This window comes from Grammomys surdaster, unplaced genomic scaffold (genome assembly GCF_004785775.1).
Source record: "Grammomys surdaster isolate TR1022 unplaced genomic scaffold, NIH_TR_1.0 125950, whole genome shotgun sequence".
In the NCBI taxonomy this organism is placed as follows: Eukaryota; Metazoa; Chordata; class Mammalia; order Rodentia; family Muridae; genus Grammomys; species Grammomys surdaster.
In genome coordinates, this window is record NW_021620771.1 from 4,200,075 (window position 1) to 4,213,910 (window position 13,836).

General features: G+C 37.4%; 1 protein-coding gene and 1 pseudogene across 1 annotated transcript in view; one reads left to right on the forward strand and one right to left on the reverse strand.

The window, feature by feature from the left end:
- Positions 1 to 5,212, forward strand: part of LOC114609199 — a 14,869-nt pseudogene extending 9,657 nt beyond the window's left edge.
- The window catches only part of Syn2 (synapsin II), a 145,226-nt gene that overhangs the window by 89,423 nt on the left and 41,967 nt on the right, over positions 1 to 13,836 (reverse strand). The gene's annotated exons all lie outside the window — the stretch shown is intronic.

The window sequence follows — 13,836 nt, forward strand, 5'->3', positions numbered from 1 at the left end:
AGAGAGAGAGAGAGAGAGAGAGAGAGAGAGAGAGAGAGAGAGAGAGATACTCATTTCAAGGCCAGAGACGGTCATTAGGATGGCTAACAGAACTTGGGAAAGAAGGATCTCAGCATACACCTGGTAAGGATAGTCATGAAGATGAGGAAAAGGAAAAAGGTTTATAGACCTATTTTCAGGTCACCATGCTCCTTGAGGAAACTTAACTGCTCCAAGCCAGGTGTGGTGGCACACATCTTTAATCCTAACACTGGGAAGGCAGAGGCCTGCCTGGTCTACAAAGTGAGTTCCAGGATAACCAGAGCTACATAGTGAAAGCCCACCCCCCCCCAAAAAAAAACAGAGATGGAGGGAAGGAGGAAGGGAGAAGAAGGAGGAAGATGAGGAGGAGGGAGAAGAGGAGAGAAGGAAGGAGGAAGAAAGGAAGGGAGGGAGGAAAGAAAGGAGGGAGGGAGGGAGGGAAGAGAAAGAACAAATTACTCCCGTCATCTCAAACCCTAACTCAATAAACACTTCTCACATCTCCTGAAGGTTCTAAATTGTCAGTCAGTAACTATTTAGGGTATGAAGAGAAGTCCTAGATAAAGAAAATGTTGGAGGAATGATAATTAGGTGAATTAAGTTCAAGGCATAAATAGAATAACAAACAGAACAGGAAGAAAAAATATTTTCATACTCAAAGAAAAGCATTTGTGGGATCTGAATGATAAAGAAGGTTGATAAAGCCAGTGTTTATCTCTATCTGGTTACGTAAGAACTACCCATAAATCTTATTATAAGAAAAATTGGGCTTAATAGAAATGTGAGATAGAAACTAGAAATTCTTATTTATAAAAAAATCTACTTGACTTTTTAATGCACAGATAGATTTGATAACTGATGGACTGGATAACAATTAAGATCCTTTTTACTCCTAAGAATTTCTTATTCTCAGAAAACAATGAACTCTGAATGTCTGAAGTCTTGAATTTAAATTTCAGGGATTCAAAGACTCAAAAAGTTTAGGGGCACATAGCTGTATTACCTAATCTTCTAAAAACTCTTTGATCTTTGTACTCTTTTGACAAAACAATAAAAACAAAAATAAAATCAACTTATGGTATGGCTGGTTTTCAAGGACCTTCTCACCTTTGGCCCTTCCTAACTTTCTGAATTCAACCTTTGCAGATTCCTTTCCATACCATCATACCATAGCATCTACCTTTAAATACATAATTCCTACATTTTCACTTTATGTTATTCTCTCAGCCTGGAAATGAAGCTCTTGTGTAGAACACTATACTCCACTGTCAGTCTGAGGGATATGTATTCATCCTTCAAAGCTACTCAGATTCTCTCATCCAGATCAATGTCACAGAAAGTCACTTATGTTTTATTGTAGAAGTTTTAGTTTAGGTCTTATATCTAGGTCTTTAATACAATCTGAGCTGATTTTTGCATAAGGTGTGAGATAAGCATCCAACTTCAGTCCTGACTTGTGATACCCATAACTTATGTGCTGAAGAGAATGTTCTTTCTACCTTTCCACATATGTGTTCTTGGTGCCTCCAAGGAAAACCAATTAACTATATATGTATGCTTCATTTATGGATATTCTTATTCTGTTGGTATATATTTCATGTCAGTATCATGCTATTTTGATCATAATAGCCTTTTATTTTAAAGTTAGGAAGTGTGATATCTCTGTTATTTTATACTTAGGATTAAATGTTCTGGGGCTTTTTGTGATTTTGTTAAGTATAGGAGAACTTTCTACTATACTTATAGTAAAAAAAAGATACTAGAATTTTAAAAGGGACTCTATTGTATCTATACATTGTTTTAGGTAGTATAAAATATAACAACATGCTTTCAATCCATGAGTAGAACATACACACAAATATATTTTTGTCATCTTGAAATTCTTTCTTAAATGTTTCCAAGTTTTTGACATATAAGTCTTTTGCCTCTTTTGTCAAACACACTCATAGACTTTTAAAGAATATTAGTGAATATGAAACTGTTCTCTTATATTTTTGGTTATGAGCCTACCCTTTAATGGCTGAGCCATCTCTTCAGCCTGAGACAGTTTTCTTTTTAAAAAAATTATTTTGCATAGTTTGTTGAATATAGAAACTTTATTGGTTTTATGGCATACACTTTACTGAATCTGTTTACCAGATTCTCTTTGGGTAGAATTCTTACTCTTTTTGTTTTTAAATATATAAGAAGAGAGCAGAGACATAATTTCACTTTCATTTTTCCTTTTCATATTTAGATACATTTTTTTCTTGTTTCTGCCTAATGATCTTAGCAGGACTTCTAGTTCTATGCTGATGGGGGTGGGGGGTTTGCAGGCACGTTGTCTGTTTGGTTTTGGGGTTTGTTTGTTTTTGTTTTTGTTTTTTGAGACCAAGTTTCTCTGTATAACAGAGTCCTGGCTATCCTTAACTCTATTTGTAGACCAGGCTAGCCTCAAACTCACAGAGAATGCCCAGCCAATACCTCCCAAGTCCTGGGATTAAAGGTGTGTGCCACCACTGCTGACCACTGAACAGAAGTTTTTCAGAGCAGACATCCTTGTAAAATGCTTTTCCTGTCTCTATTGAAATGATCCTATAATTTTTGGCTTTCATGTTGTATTACATTCATTGTTTTACACATGTTAAAACTTCCTTGCATCCAAGGGAGAAATATACTTGATTATAATGATTTTTCTGATATCCTTTTGAATTTGGCCTGCTAGGATTTTGTTGAGGATTTTTCTATCTATATTCAGTAGACACATTGTCCTTTAATTTTCTTTTCCTGTAATTGAGTTTGATTATATTACTTTCTCTTGGATTTTTGAAAGTTTTAAAAAGAAATTCTTATCTGAAACACAGGGGAAGTAAGAACAATGTAAACAATACAGGAAAGCTCTTGGAAGAAAGTAATACTTGAGTTGGGCCTTGAAGAAATAATGACACAGGCAAGTGGGAAAATAAATTACAAGTAAATCTATTTAGAGATTCAAGGATGAAATTTTATCACTGACAGAGACGAGCATAGTGGGGAGGAGGTACACATGATGTCAGAAGGATGGATTAGAAAAATACTTTGGGGACTCTGGTTCTCTGATTTTCAAGCACAGTTAGGGAAAAAAAATCAGCTGAACTAATTGCAGAAAGGTGGAGAACATCACCTCTAAGTCTAACAAGGCTGATCAATTGAATAGTCTTGTTGAGCACTCTTTTAGAAGATGCATGATTATATCAACAAGAGAAAATACAAGGTACTAAAAGCTCAACCATCTAAAATTAACACCCTAATCATTATAATATACACTAAAATAAGGAATGCTGAAAAGCACATTATTTCAGTCTTCTTTTACTGGAGAGATGCAAAACTATCTGCAAACAATAGCTCATTCCTTCTAAAATCAGAAGATGCTATTATATATGCCATTCTCCTCTAAAGCAGTTCCTCTTGAGATTTCATATTATAAACCCTCTGGCTGCATTGTATTTAAGAAGACAATTGCATTTGCATATAAAAGAGCAGGCTCTCACTTTTCACATCCATCCATCCATCCATCCACCCACCCACCCACCCATCCATCCATCCATCTGTCCGTCCATCCATCCATCCATCTGTCCGCCCATCTGTCCGTCCGTCCATCCATCTATCCATTTATTTGTTTATTTATTTATTTATTTATTTATTTATTTATTTCTGGAGAGGCATGCCACCACACACACAGGAGATCAGGAGATGAGAGAACAATTTGTGGGGGGTCAGTTCTCTCCTTCCATTATGTGGATCTTGGGACTTAAACTCAGGTTGTCAGGCTTGGCAATAAGTGCCTCTGCCAGCTGGGGTATCTCAACATCCCTATTTGTGTGTGTGTGTGTGTGTGTGTGTGTGTGTGTGTGTGTGTGTGTGTGTTTTAAACAAATTTTTATTATTATGTGTAACTCCAAGGTTCCAAGACAACCTTTCATTCTAGCTATATGTATTAAAAACAGAGATTCAAGATATTGGATAAGAATGGTATAAATGGTCATCATATCAGATACAAGAACAGCTTACTTTTGCTGAGACTTTTTCTTAACTTTTTATTGTTTGAGAGTTTCCCATCATGCACCCCAATCCCACTCATCTCCTTATATCTTCCTATCTTCCCTCCACCCTTGTAACCTTCTCTCCAAAAGCAAGCAAGCAAACACACAAACAAACAAAATCTTGCCATGGAAGCTGTGGTGTGTCACAGTGTGTCACACAGTATAACTTTTGCCCAAATAACTTTACTTGAAAATGTTCATTGCAATGAGTCATCGGTCAGGTTCGAGGCCTCTGTCTTCTGTTATACTATCAATACTGGATCCTCACCAAGACTCTTTTCTGATATCCTTTTTTCCCTGTGTTATGGAGATCCTGCAGCTTTGGCTCTGCAGAACTGGCCCCTTCACATGCTCCAGCAGTTCACAGATAAGGTAGATATTGGGGTGGGCCAACTCAAAGTCCTGGATCTGGGCCTGGGTAAAAGCTGAGTTGGTCAGCCCACCTCCTGCACCCCCACCACCAGGGCCAGCTCTCTAACTTTACCCAGGGGAGGGGCAGGGCCAGTTCGGGGTGGGCCCAATGCTCCTGCACTCAGGCCCTTATGGCTGGCTTTACAGTTTGCTCAGGCAAGGTGAGGGAAACTGTTTTCCTGCTTGCTGGAGCGGAGTGGGTGGGACATATGGGCATCTCTCTCGTGCCATTTGTTGAGGTCTCTTAATTGCATTTAGTTCTTTGTGTTCTTCCAATCACTTTTTAAATTTTTTTTTAAAAGATAGGATCTCATTATATAGCCCCAGCTGGCCTAGAACTTGATATGTAGACCAAGCTAGTGTCTAACTCATAGAGATCTACTTGCCTCTGCTTCCTAAGTATTAGAATTAAATGCATGTTCTATCATGCCCAGGCCATATCTCTTTCTGTGTCTGCTTAGAAGCTTGTCTTCCTTGGACAGCTCCTCAGCCTGTTTTTTGTTTGTTTGTTTGTTTGTTTTGGTTTTGGTTTTGGTTTTTTGGTTTTCTGTTGTTGTTGTTTGCTTTCTCTGTAGGTAGACACTGTGCCTGCCATGCCTTCCTGGACCCTGTTCTTCAGCCTTCATATCTCCACCCTCCAGCTGGATTCTGGGAACCAACCCTTCACAATAAGCTGGTATCTCACCACTGAACTACATTCTCAGGCCTCAAATTCTTAAGCATAAATTTATTTTCTTCTACCACCACTGGAATCACAAGTCACTTTAAAGATTTTGCAGAAGGCTGAGTTTAAATTATTGCCAGACTTAAAATAGTCTTACACAAATTTTCCTAGCAGTGTATCTACTTTAATTGGGTTACTGGCATAAAGTTCTGTGCTGAATTATATCTACTTACTTAACTAGCTCTGGAGACTAGATTAGGGAGGAGACAAGGTGGCCACTGTATACTGTTTGCAAACTGCACTGAACAGAAAAACAATGTATTAAAAATCAGGAAGGAAACTAACTCCTCCTTCATAACACCCCTCCTTCTATCAAGTTCTAGCTAGCAGCTGGTTCAGAATTCCTTCAGCATCCCTTCCTCATCTCTCTTACCATCTACAAGTCTACAAATTCCCAGGTGGAGGTTAACTTGGAAAAATTTTGTTACTTCATACTACCCATGACTACTGGGGCAATTGACAGGTAATCTTAGAGTTATGAGGGACACACTAATTTCCAGAAGCATTGTGATAAGAACTCAAGATTTGCAAAGACAGACTTGTGTTCAAAACACACAGCCAAGTGATACTGAACAAGTTACTTAACCTTCCTTAATTCTGATGAGTAATGATACTGGCCTAAGGGGTTGTTATATAAGGATTCAAACACATAAAAATATCTGGCATAATGTTGGCACTTAGTACTATTGATCTTTAAAAAGTGACTTCCCATTTGCAGTGGTCACTATATTATCCTATTCAGAAATTAGTACCTGTAGTCTAAGGGAGCTACAACAGTACCTGATCGGTACTTGAAGGAGGTTGTATGCTCACACCACCAGCTACATGCTCTTTAAAAACAGTGACCAATTCATTGTGTTAAAACCTTACTTTCTTTTTTTGTTTTTTTTTTTGTTTTTTTTTTTGTTTTGTTTTTCGAGACAGGGTTTCTCTGTAAGGCCTTGCTGTCCTGGAACTCACTCTGTAGACCAGGCTGGCCTAGAACTCAGAAATCCACCTGCCTCTGCCTCCCAAGTGCTGAAAACCTTACTTTCGACACAGCATTATAAATAGCCACACTTTTTCTCTGAATAGTTTTTAAAGCTTGTATTTAGTTCTAATGATTTTAGAAATGGAAAAAAAAATGACCAATGCTTAAGTCACTGACAAAACACTGAAGAAAATATTGCCTTGATAATTGACAGCATATACAAAAAATTAAGCTAGAGAAAAGTAGAGCATCTTTTCAATAATGACCAGGGAGATTTGTTTTATAATTTTAAGATAAGTGCAAAACTATTTAAAAAAAGATATAAGCAATATCCACAGATAAATGTGGAGATGTGGTTATTTCATGATTTTACCACAATGGAAGGGCAGTCTTCTCTATCCTGTTAGGCACTAAAAGACATATATATTTGTGGTGGTTTGAATATGCTTGACCCAGGAAGTGGCACTATTTAGAGGTGTGGCCTTGTTGGAGTAGGTATGGCCCTCCAGGAAGTGTGTCACTGCGGGTGTAGGATTTAAGACCCTTGTTTAGCTACCTGGAAGCCAGTCTTCTTCTATTGGCCTTCAGATAAAGATGTAGAACTTTTAGCTCCTCCAGCCCAAAGTCTGCCTGGTTACCGCCATGCTCCCCACACCTTGGTGATACCTTGGTGAACCTCTGAACCTATAAGCCAGCCCCAAAATAATGTTGTTCTTATAAGAGTTGCCTTGGTCATGGTGTCTGTTCACAGCAGTAAAACCCAAACTAAGACAATATTAGTTGACGTACCACTTACACATAAGGTAATTTTCTTACAAATAAAACAAGAGATTTCTCATTATCTAATCTAAGCATTTAATGTGATTCCCTGTGGTATCAATTCTATTTCTCTAGAGATGAAGAAACCCCATATTGTAAAAACCACCTTTGTTTCCATCTCCTTGGTGACATGATCAGGCTAGCTTCGGTAAAGGCTAGCTAAATGTTCAGAAAGCAACCAGACTGATTAAGATCTAGGTTTTTATCTGAGTTCATCAACTGTAGTGTTTGAAGTGATGCCTCCATAATGTCAGGCATTTGAACACTTGATCTCCAATTGACAGTGCTGTCTGTCTGTTGTCTGTCTGTCTCTTTCTCTCTCTCTCTCTTTCTCTCTCTCTCTCTCTCTCTCTCTCTCTCTCTCTCACACACACACACACACACACACACACACACACACATATACACACAAACACACACACCGAAATATAAAAAGTTAATCTATAAAATTCTTAAAAGATAGCCATAAAGTCTTGTGACCTTGAATTAGAAAACATACTTGACTTCAAACCTACAATCAATACAGGAAAAAGAAAATTCACTTCATTTTTGTATTTCTAAAGGCACCAACCTTCAAATAGCTCAGTAGTATAGCACTTCTTTAAAAGGTGAAAGGTCCTAGATTTGATCTTCAACATCACAAAAATAAAACACAGAATAAACTCTCACTGAAGAAAAAACTCACTGAATAGCAGAAAATATTCATAAATCAAGTATAACAAATTAATAATTCATTAATAAGACAAATAATTCAGTTTTTAAAAATGATTATAGGATACAAATAGAAAGAGCCCATGAAAAATATTCAACATTACTAAGCATCAGGAAAAGGCAAATCAAAACTGAAATACTAAAACACAGAACTATAACAAAAATGACAAGTTTTGGTAAGAATGTGGAGAGACTAGACTTATGGTTGGACTTTAAAATGTTGTATTGTAGAAGTGTGGAAGTGGCCGGGCGGTGGTGGCGCACGCCTTTAATCCCAGCACTTGGGAGGCAGAGGCAGGCGGATTTCTGAGTTCGAGGCCAGCCTGGTCTACAGAGTGAGTTCCAGAACAGCCAGGGCTACACAGAGAAACCCCGTCCCCGAAAAAAAAAAAAAAAAAAAAAAAAAAAAAAGAAGTGTGGAAGTTTGGCAGTTCCTTAAAAGGCTAAGCACAATATTTATATGTAAGCCAACCATTCCATTCTTAGATACACCAAAGAGAATTTAAAACAAATGTTCACCCAATTTACACAGAAATGTTCATAGCTATATTAGTCCTAGTAACCTCAAATCAGAAACACAAATGTTTATCAGCTGATGAACAAATAAAGAACAATCTAGACATAAAATGAAATGTCACTTGCAAGAGAACAAAGCACAGATAAATGCCATAAATATTTGAACCTTGGAAACACTATGCTAAGTTAAAGAAACCAATCACAAGAAAGCATATACTGCATAATTTTCTCTAAATGGGAGTGGCCAGAATTCAATTCTGAAAAGATAGAAAGCATGCCATTAGTGTTTGCCTAGGGGCTGCAAAGGCGGGGAGATAGATGTTGTGAACAAGGATGGCTTTGTGATGAGGTGAAAAATATTTTCTAAGACCTATTATGATAGTGTTTTTACAAGTCTCAACATAAATACTACTGGGGTGCATACTTTAGGCAGAAAAAAAATTAAAGAAAATTATATCACAGTAAGAAAATTCAACTGGAAGACCAGGGGAAGAAACATGCTAGAAAAAAAAATAAGAATCTGACATGGGCCAAGGACAAGGAAATAGGTTGCTTGGCAGGAATATGACATTGGCCAAGGACACGAAAGTGGGCTTCAGGCAGGAATCTGACATTAGGCTAGAACAAAGAAGTAATTTCAGGCAGGAATCTAAATATTAGGCTAGAACAAAGAAGTAATTTTAGACAGGAATCTAAACTTTAGGCTAGAACAAGGAAGTAGGCTTCAGACATGAAAATGGCTCTGGGCTAGGACAGGAAATTTGGCTCAGATATTTTGGTCATCCTGATAAGCCCTGAGAATCAGTGATCACAGGAGTGTTCACATAATTGTGTTTAATGCCTTGCTTGTTCTTTGACTATTTGTGTTTATTGTCTTGCTTGTTCCTTGACTATTTGCATCTATTGTGTTGCTAGACCCTCAACCTAGAACTGACCTTAATACATGCATGTAATTAAAATGGTATAAAAGCAAAAAGGAGGAGGGGGGATGGGATAGGGAGTTCTAGGGAAGGAAAATGGGGAAAGGGGATTACATCTGAAATGTACATAAATAAAATATCCAATAAAAAAATAAAAATTAAATTAAATAATTTTCCAGGAGGGAACAATGAGATACTGAACAGTTATGATAGTAACTGTTGTGGAGGGCACTGATATATATATATGTAAATATCTATATTATATATAGATATAATTATATATATTTATAATATAATTATATTATATGTATAATTAATATATTATAAATATATATGTGTGTAAATATTTTAGTGCTTTCTATAATAATTAACTAGAAAATGAGAACATTGTTACTAATACGGTCTTTGATTCACTTGAAAGATTATGGTTAGTAGAAACTCAATTTGCTAAATGACAGTGTTTTAGAACATATCTGCTCTGTTGTGTTTCCTCTATAGTTTTGTAAATTAAGTTAGAGTCCTATAATATCAGGACCATGATGTACAAGAATTTCTAAAGACATGTCTAGCCTCAAGTCAAAAATAGGGGGTAGGGTGGGGAAGGCACATTAATGGACATACATTTAAACAAAATCTGACCTCAAGCCCTGTAGTATTTGAACATTCTGCATGCCAACAAAGACCTAGCTGGAAAGCTTAAGGGTTTTAGCGTCTTAAATAAAAATCACTTCTGACTGATAATCCAAACCATGAGCAGTACACATCTAATGGTCTCCTGAAAAGTAAAATAATAAAATTGTTCCGTGCCTCATTGTTCTTTCTTGGAAAAAAAATATTGTTGGAAATACAGGGGAAGGAGGTTATCATCATAAATTTAAAAAGAGCAAGCCAAAGAGAAAATTCTAGCTAACTTCAGGTAAATGAGTGGGAAAAGATTACATTCAAAAGATCAGGTAACAAGTGGTTCCCAACTGCCCTGGGAAAACTCTAGACACCAAAAGGAAACAGAGAGATGCTATCAACATTCTAAGAGAAAACAACTGCCAGCCTAAGATTGTACAGACAGAGACTTACCAGTTAAGTTCAAGAATGACATAAGAATGTTTTCATAATGGAAAGGTAGATCTTCAGATGTTTCTATAAACATGGAGACATGAAGCTGGGGACATGGCTTGGTGAGTAAGAGAGGTTGCTCTGGACACATGAGAGCTAGAGTTCAAAGCCCTAGCACCCGAGGGAAAAGCTAGGTTTTGAGAACCAGAGAAAAGCCAATCCAAGAGCTAGAAGAGTGGCCAACATAGACTAGCCATAAAAATGCAGTGAGATGCTATCTTAAGGCCTCTGCATGTGTACCTTGTACCTAAGGGCATGCACCAAAAATACACACACACACACACACACACACACACACACACACACACACACCAGGGATATCAAGTGTTAAATACAACCAAATATACTTAGTACATTTGAGTTTAAATTTTAATTTAAAATAGTTAAAGGCAGATTTAAAGTTGCAGGCATGATAAAGAGATAGAGTTTGACACAGAAGTATATAAGTCAAGAAAACATTCATTCATCTTCTCCCTCTCAAGGGAGTCTGGAGCTTATAAAATATAAATCCCATAGAAAAGTAGTTGTGAGTCTTCATGTATAACACCATGAAGGAGTCACACAGATACTCAATGTATTTCTAACAACTTTCAGCACACCTCCAGCAACAAGTGCAATCAATCCTCATGTTGTGTCTGTGTGCCTTCATATCAACTTTGCTGTTCTAAAACTATGAAGACCGTAAGTTGAATCTATCTGGGAGATTAAGAAATCTATCTGACCTTGTGTGAAGAGCTAAGAGAAGAGGCAATCGCTACAGAAGTGTAGCCTAGGAGAAAAATATTCATTCTCTGGGCTGGGCTCTAGGCTCAAGAGATAAATATGGTTATAATTCTTGACACTTCTATTATAGACCTGGAACTCTAAGTAAAGTTTATCAGTCTCAACTCACTACACCACATAAGCCCTCAAATATTAACTGTGCTCAAGACTGCAGTGATCACTTTGTCCAATGTTCTCACTGTAAAGCTAAAGAATCTAAGGACCTGAGAATACAGTGATTTTCCTAAAGTTAAATGATTAAAAATTGCTCTAAGCCAATAATGTTGTATTATGATTAAAAATAACATCAACAAACAATTCTTTTGCTATTTAAAAAGCAAAGAAGGTCTGAGGAAGTTCAGTGGTATAGCACTTCTCTAGTGTGTATGAGGCCCTGGATTTAATCCTCAATAAGGTGGGTGGGGAGTGGGGATAATTCTCAGGCAGAGTTAGAACTGGAACTTCAAAGTCCAAGTTCAATGTCCTCAGATTCCTTTAACCTCACCTCTCACCAATCACAACATACTGTACTCTTGCTACCTCCCTGATGCTAGGAGGTCAGGATAGAGTTTACAGTAAACAGCAAGTTCATCTCATGCAGTCTGATTAATTTTTTTTTCATTCTAACTTTTTATTTTCTAGAACAGATCACTCTAATTCTGTTTTCCCCAGTAATATTTTGTTTATTTTACTTCTGATGTTGAAACAACTACTTTCATTCTATAAAACTAAATTTTATTATTTAAGACAGTTTCAGATTTACAGGGGAAAAAATGTAAAAGTAGCACACAGCTTGCATTATCCTCAAACCCAGATTCCTGTTAACATCTTTAGTACATTCGTCACAAATTAATGAACTAATACTGTTTGAGCTAAATTATTATGTTTATTACATTACTATATTAATAGCAATCAAGACAGTGCCCCATAGATATGCCTACAGACTAATCTGATGGAGGCAAATTTCAGCCAAGGTTTTCTCTTTCCAGGTTTGTCAAATAGGTAACCAAATTCAGCCGCCACGCGTAGTTTGTTCTGGAATCTCAGTTCTTAGATGAGTCCAGGAAAAATGAATAATTTTCATATTGTTCATCTGTTTACAGTGCAGGGCCAGAAGTAACAGCTTCTGACTTCTTTGTTAGAGTCAGTAGTTGGTAACTACATTTCTACTCTCAGACTCAGTAACAGTTCTCTTAAGGAGCTGCTTTGACAGCCTACTTTCATGTTGCATATAACCAGAAAGCTAGATTTTGGTCCATCTCAGGGGTGAGATCTATTTTGGAGCCAAATATTAAGACTCTTAGAGTTATTCTGAAATATGAAAAATTAGTCAGGACTATTGTGGAACTGGAACAAGAGAGCCTCTCAGGAGGCCGGGTAGGCGGTAGTAAGGCTATGTATTCCTTACAGTGTTGCTTAGCACAGATAACACCACAAAAAGAACAGAAAAAGACATACCAAATGCGTCTCCAGAACTCACATTCCTTTCTGGGTTTTAAGTTATCCCCTTATTCCAGCACTGACTTCATATCCACCCTCCTGGGTGCTTCTATCTTGATTAATTCAGTGAGCACTGGCAAGCTAATGCCCAGTGTTAGCAGAAGGGCCGAGAGAGGAGTGGAACTAATGAGTCAAACTGTTCAGCATTGGAAGGAACAGTTTTCTTGAGATGGAACAATCACTGTCAGGAAAAGAAGTAAATTACTATCATCCACACTATACACACATAAAGGTTAATAACTGGAATAACTAACAGTCTCTGGGGAATCTGCATTCTGGTTCCTTTTTAGTCATCTATTTCCTAAGTAAATAAGAAGGAAGACTCACTCAGAACCCAAATCCTAGCTCTAATGTAAGCCAATGTCTAACTGCACATGGTTGTTTACCTTTGTCTCTGTCTCTTCATATATATAATGGAAATGACATGTGAGATTTTTCAATTGTACAGTGTGATGGAAACCATGTATGTAAAGTATGCTGAAAAAAAGTCATCCTCAGGAAGGCTGACTTAAAGGAAGAGGAGCAGCAGCATGGTTGTTGGTTCCTGAGAGAAGCTGACACATAATTGCCCTTGAGGAATTAGCTGTTTTAGGAAAAAGAACTTCAAGATCATGATCCAGCCTTGCAATGGGAGAGCATTAAAAAAGGAATAGCACACTGCAAAAATAGCATAAGAGGGCCTTAAAGGAAAGGAGAGGCTTCCTATAAAACACAAAGAAGAGCTGTATTTAAAGGGATACCTTCAAGTGGGAGCTGTCATGGAAAAATGACAGTGGTGAAGGAGGGGAGGTAGAGAGAAGAGCTTTCAGAGAAATCCCACTGAATAAGGGTGTGTGTGACTCTGATGAGTCTTGGAGGCTTGTGGGAAGTTTAGCACCACATGAGTAAGTTTGGAATAACTTGAGTGACAAAGGAACACGAAGGAGCCAGGTCCTGGGAAGGACCAAAAACTGTAAAAGTCACAGCACAACATATCTTTCTAACTCTTTATCTCAGAGAGAGCTGCACAGTCTAGGAATGAGGATAGGGAGTTAGTGCCCAATTTCTTGAGGCTATGGGAATCTGGTTTTTAAAATGATTAGTGTCTTAAATGCACGGCCCTATAATCTAACAGTAATAAATTCAAAGCTGTACTTGGCAGTCAAAGGAAAGTAAGTGCACTGGCTATGTGTTCAAACCTCTAACCTACCACTGATTGGAAAGCTAAACCACAGGGGCAATACTAATTAATAATCTTGGATATGTTACAGCTCTTTGGAACAAAATTAATCTATTTTTCTCTCTTTTCACAAAGAAGGAAGGCATGAC